The sequence below is a fragment of the Sitophilus oryzae genome, unplaced genomic scaffold (assembly GCF_002938485.1).
Source record: "Sitophilus oryzae breed Bouriz unplaced genomic scaffold, Soryzae_2.0 scaffold_576_pilon_pilon, whole genome shotgun sequence".
Taxonomy (NCBI): Eukaryota; Metazoa; Arthropoda; class Insecta; order Coleoptera; family Curculionidae; genus Sitophilus; species Sitophilus oryzae.
This window is the reverse complement of record NW_022147169.1, coordinates 311,404-317,403: the sequence shown is the minus strand read 5'-3', so window position 1 is coordinate 317,403 and position 6,000 is coordinate 311,404. Positions and strand designations below refer to the sequence as shown.

At 37.1% G+C, this 6,000-nt stretch overlaps 1 pseudogene; it reads right to left on the bottom strand.

Moving 5' to 3' along the window:
• Positions 1-239: 239 nt before the first annotated feature.
• LOC115887496 overlaps positions 240-6,000 on the bottom strand; it is a 28,233-nt pseudogene continuing 22,472 nt past the window's right edge.

The window sequence follows — 6,000 nt, the reverse complement described above, 5'->3', positions numbered from 1 at the left end:
TAAAATACATAAAATTTAAAATTATTTTTGAGTAATACTAAGCGCTTCAAAAAAGTGTTATTACAACACCTTCAGAGCGAAAGCTAAGTACCTACTCACTAATATGTTGTTTTTGAAATTTAAAGTAATTTTGTTATTAATATAAATGTACATAGTTTTTATTAAGTTTTGTTGTATTAATAATAAATATTTTACTGAAAAATTAAGTAAAAAGGACACACCCTGTAAATTAAAGAAACCGTTTTTTTTTAAATATTAAATTTAAGCTACTCCAGAGAAATGTGACCAAGTTTTTAACTCCTCGTACAATTCGGTACCCGATTCCTCAGTCAGTTTCTTGTCGATCAGCAGTTTGTAGTTCTCTTTCAAATGCTTATCTTCTAAGGCCATTTTGATCAGTTTTTTACATATCACAGTTTGAATCTCGGTTGGTTTCGTGTTGGTAAAAGTTCCGATAAACGCAATTCCAAAACTTTTACTGTTGTACCTGAAATTAAAGAAATTTTTAAAAAACTTTTTAAAAGTTACAATTTTAAGCTTGTTAAGTTAATCAAGCTATATGTTATACTTACTCGACAGAATGACCACCCTCATAATTCCAGCCTCTGCCCTCGTATATAGCTCCATCTCCACCGACTAGAAAATTGTATGCAATATCGCTCAAGCCTTTACTCTCAATGTCAAATGTTTGTAGGAATCTAAAATTAAAAAAATGATTAAAATGAAACGTCTGTCGCATCAAGTAAACGAATTGGCCAATAAAAAAGTTTTATGTTGGTAGTCATGGTAAATGTTGCCGGTTGTCATCAGATTTTTCTTTGCAAATCTGATCTATATATATATATTTCGTATGGCGTATTAAGAATACACATGATATCAAGAAATTAAAAAAAAAAAGAAATCACTACAATAATACAAACAATTCAAAGATCAACAATCAGATGTGTAAGAGACATATCACAATGTTACAGTAAAAACGAACAACTATAAATTTACAATACAAGATTTAGCTCTGCGATCCATTCTATAGCATCCAGGTCAGCCTCATGAATACGATTTATAGAGAACTGCGCCTTTGTTAATGGGCACTCTGTTGCGATATGAAAAGGTGTATGTTCAGAATGTCCGCAATCATAGTTAGGGCTGTCGGTAAGTCCCCATTTGTGTGTCCAGAAGCGGGTTTTGCCATGGTTAGTTCTGAACCGATTGAGTGTTGTCCACTTTTTTCTTGGCAAATTGAATCCGGGAGGGCAGAGTACTGTGTCAGTTATCAAGTGATGAAGGTCAGGATTATTTTGTGACCATTCATCTCGCCAGCAGTCTTCAACCCGAAAGTTGGAGTTTAGTAGCTGCTGCCCTAATACCCATGGCGGTTTTCTGGATTTCAGGCGATTCAAGAAGTTTTCGCAATCATCATGGATGGGCAGATGAACGTTGCTGGTGCACTTTTTCCACTCTCTGACTAGGGCCGCCTGTCTTCTCAGATGAGGGGGAGTAATGTTTGATAATACAGGGAGCCACTGGATCGGAGTGCTTCTGATAGTGCCCGTTATAATTCTCATCGCGCTGTTAAGACGAGTGTCAATAAGATGAGTATGATTGCTATTTATCCAGACAGGGCAGCAATATTCTGCCACCGAATATGTGAGGGCCATTGCAGTTGTTTTAAGTACCCTAGCGTTTGCTCCCCAGCTGCTACCTGCGATCTTGTGCAGTATATTATTTCTAGTATTTATTTTTGCAGCCGTCTTGGTGAGGTGTGGCTTGAACGTGAGAGACCGATCCAATGTGACTCCTAAGTATTTTGGGTGAGAGTTGTATTTTACCAGCTGATCCCCAAATTTGACTTGCGGTACATACTTGGCTTGTAAGTTGCGAAGATGAAAGCACGAAACCTCAGTCTTAGCAATGTTTGGGCGAAGCCTCCACTTACGAAAGTAGTCATTTAACCTCTGCAAGTCATGTGATATAAGTCATGATATTTTCGCCTCTAGTGAAATCAGTTGTTTGGCAGGAAAGTGCAATGTCATCTGCGTATATAAATTTTTTGGAGACTGTAGCAGGGAGGTCGGCGGTATAGATATTAAAAAGAACAGGGGCAAGTACAGAGCCTTGCGGGAGACCATTCAATGCACTTGGATATTTCTGTTCGAGAGCATGTTGTTTATTAAATTGGCCAGCTTTTTGCAAGGGAAGATTTTAATGAACTTATGACCTGATACCATTCCATCTCTCCAGACCGTATCATAAGCCAAAGTCAGGTCGACGAAAACTGTGACAGTTTTGAGACGGGCTTGGAAAGCCTTCTCGATATGCGTAGTGAGCGAGAGGACTTGGTCGCAACAGCTCCTGTTTTTTCTAAAGCCAGCTTGTTCGATGGGGATATGCTCATTTACTCGCTCTGAAATACGATTAAGGATTAACCTTTCGAGTATTTTATAGCACACACTCAGCAGCGCGTTGGGCCTATAGTCAGCGGCTAGCTTTCCTGTTTTACCCGGTTTCAATAAGGCCACGATCTTAGTCTTCTTGAAGGCTTTAGGTAAATTCCCGGATTCTAATATATCATTGAAGAATTTAATCCACTTGAATGTAGCAGGGCCGCAGTGCATAACGAATTCAGGGAATATCCCATCCCATACTTATTTGTCATTTTCAATTTAATAATTTTTTCAAATCTGACATTTGCAATTTTCAATCTTATTCTGAATTTTCTATCACAAGTTTGAAAATAAACTTGCGTTTTGTTTAGTTACTTTTTTTTAACAATAAATCCAATAAATAGGCGGAATCAGCAATTTATCTCGTCTCTACTCAATTATTTTGAACAGAAGAGATAGATATTCGCGTTTTAACAAGACACTAATATTTTTTCATAATTTTTACATTAAAACCATGCTTTTGCTTTTGGCCAATAAACCTATGAAATGTCTTTATGATTTATGTAGTCTTTATGATTTATGTAATGTCATTGTTATTGAAAACTCATATTATTATTGTCTATTGGGCAGGTACTCTAGCAGAAATGGCTTTAAGTCCAGAAGATGTATCCGCTATAGTTGCTTTAATTGAAGATGACAGGGATCAAAATTACGTCGCTAACAGATTTACGCACGAAGTGCACTTGCTTCTTTGGAACAAGATCGTATGCTAGACGTTCAAGAACCTTCGTATTATCAACTTTACCAAACTGAATTGCACCTAAAGCCGGGTCTCCGCCAAAGCAACATAATATGTCGAAGATATTGTCATCAACTTTTGTTACTATTTTCATAAATATTGTCGAGAAATGTAGATCGTACCTACCAAAGAAATATTGTTGCTCGACTTCATTTTTCGACTAAAGAGCGAAAGTTTATTTAGTGTTTTCATAGGAACGACGAGGATGTAATTATAATCTCAGCCGCATTCCTTATTGTTTCGCGAAATGAGCGTCGTCAAGCTAGACGGCAACGTCGTTTTTGGATACGTCCTAGCCTCCGGAAGAGAAATTTATATATTGATAGTGACTTGCTCACTGATCTTTGTACAGATGACTTAAATCCGCTCCACATTGAAAGAATAAGTAGTTTCAAGAATTTTCTAAGAATGAGTTCAGCTGACTTTGAATCATTGCTCCAAATGATTGGTTCCAGGATTTGTAAAATGGACACAAATTATCGAGATGCAATTCCTGTTCAGGAGCGTCTTGCTATTACGCTTAGATTTTTGGCTTCTGGGGATTCATATACTAGCCTTGGTTATCTTTTTAAATGTGGAAAGCAGACGATTTCAAAAATAATACCAGAAGTATGTGATGCACTAATAGCTGAACTGAAGGAAAATCTAAAGGTAAGTATTCATAACACAAAAATAAGACCAAAGTAAAAAAATAAAAAAAACATACCCGATAAAGTAATAGGAGTACTACTGATAGGAGTTCATTCGGTGGAGACGTCTTTCGACATGTTTGTAAACATTGTCGTAGACACGATTTTTCTTTGATGTACCGCTACTCAAGCGAAACATGAAACAAAGTCGGCGACTTAAATTTGCGACATAAAATGTCGACGACTTTATTGAATTTTCGGCAACATTATCGACAACACTAGTTGCTTTGGTGGAGACCCGGCTTAAGGAAAGTACCTGTAAGTGCGGCGTTACACGTTCCGTTTTTGCGGCATCCCGTTTTGCAGGATGCCGCAGAAACGGATCGTGGCCTCCAATTATACGATCCTGCAAAAACGGATTGCGGGACCTTCGTGCAGCTACTACGCACATTTTGATATTGTGTGGCAGAGGCGAAGGAACTATGTCCTTTTCAAAATTAAACATTGTTTTATTACTTGAAGCTAAAAATTTATTACGAGAGCCGAAATGCCGTAAAACCTGGGTTCATCCTTTTAATTCCGAGCGCGAAAGAAGACGAAGATTTGAATATTTTATTCTAAAATTCGAAAGGACAATGATAAATTCTTTGGCTACTATCGGATGTCTCAAAAATCTTTTGATGTATTGCTTGAAATATTGAGACCCAGCATCACGAAACAAAACACGACAATGAGGATTCACCCATGCCCTTTGTCGTGCATCTTTGTTGGAATATTCAGGGTTTGATTTGTCCCAAGGGGCAGGTAGCCCACGAATTAGCTCGATAAATTGGTCCGTATCAAACATATTTTGCTTTTCGCGATCAAAGCGGCATACCGCAGAAACGTACCGTGCTACAGTTTACATTCAACTGACTGTGTCGTCACCAAGGTTCCCGCATCCCGCAATCCTGCATTGCGGCAGCATGTCGCCGCACATCCCGCAAAAACGGATGGTGTTACATCTGCCATGCCATCTCATGCGATATTGCCATACCGCAAAACGGGACCCGCAGTGCGGGACCTGCAAAAACGGACCGTGTAACGCCGCACTAAATGAAAGTACTGTAAGAGGAAGATTAAACAAATCAAATCTTATACCAAGAAGATCTGCTTCGAGACCAGAACTTACTAGGTCTGTTGACTAGGACCAAAAGCAAATGCATGGTTTTATTGTAAAAATTATTAAAAAATTATAGTGTCGTCAAAGTAAAAAAGTGCACTAGAGTTTAAATGAGAAAACATGTGTTGTGAAACATCATTTGCTTTTTTTAATAACCTGAGCATCATTTTAATAAAACAGGAAAATACGACGAATAATAATCATAAATACTTATTTCTATAACGATAATTTTCCCTCCAACAATTTGTTCTAAATTTACTTACCTAACTCTAAATACACATTGGGCATGGGAGGAGCAGTTCTCTGTTTTTGTCTGATACATAACTATATTTGGCACAGGTTTAGCGAGTTTGTTAATTGCTCTAGTTGGTGGTTGTGCTACCCATTCTTGTCTAGAAGTAATCCGTACTTTGGCATTGTTTTTTTCGCTTTCAGCCGTGATATCTATAAAAGAAAATTAAAGATTTTCATCTTTTTATATTAAAGATAATGATTATTTTTATTATTACATTTCGAGAAAAATGCGTTCTCCGTAAAAAATTTTGCTTGTTCTAAAATGGTTAATCCCGTTTATACGTTCCCAAATTTCCATACCGTTTTAGAGAAAATTAAAAACACATGAAAATACAGTTGAATTTTTTCCTTATAAACTCTAACATTGGTTATTTGAGCAGCGTTTAGTTAAGTTTTAACAATAAAAAATATTAAGAGGTATTGCAGGTCTTATTACCAGGATCATATGATACAGGTTGTATAATACTCGGCTCTTCATAATACGCAGCCGCTTTACCTGAAGAAGTTCTTAAAACCAAAATAGTCGTCAGACCAACAAGGAGTAGTGCCATAACTGCAACTAAAACCAATATCTCCCAGGGCTTCCTCTGTGATATGCTCTGACATAGACGAAAACCTGAAAAAATAAATTTGGTATAAATATTTCACATTCATTTTTTAGGAATCGTCTAGCTACAGGTACTCGTATATGAGAAGAGAATGAAGGTAACGTAGCTATGAGAAGATATAAGGAGG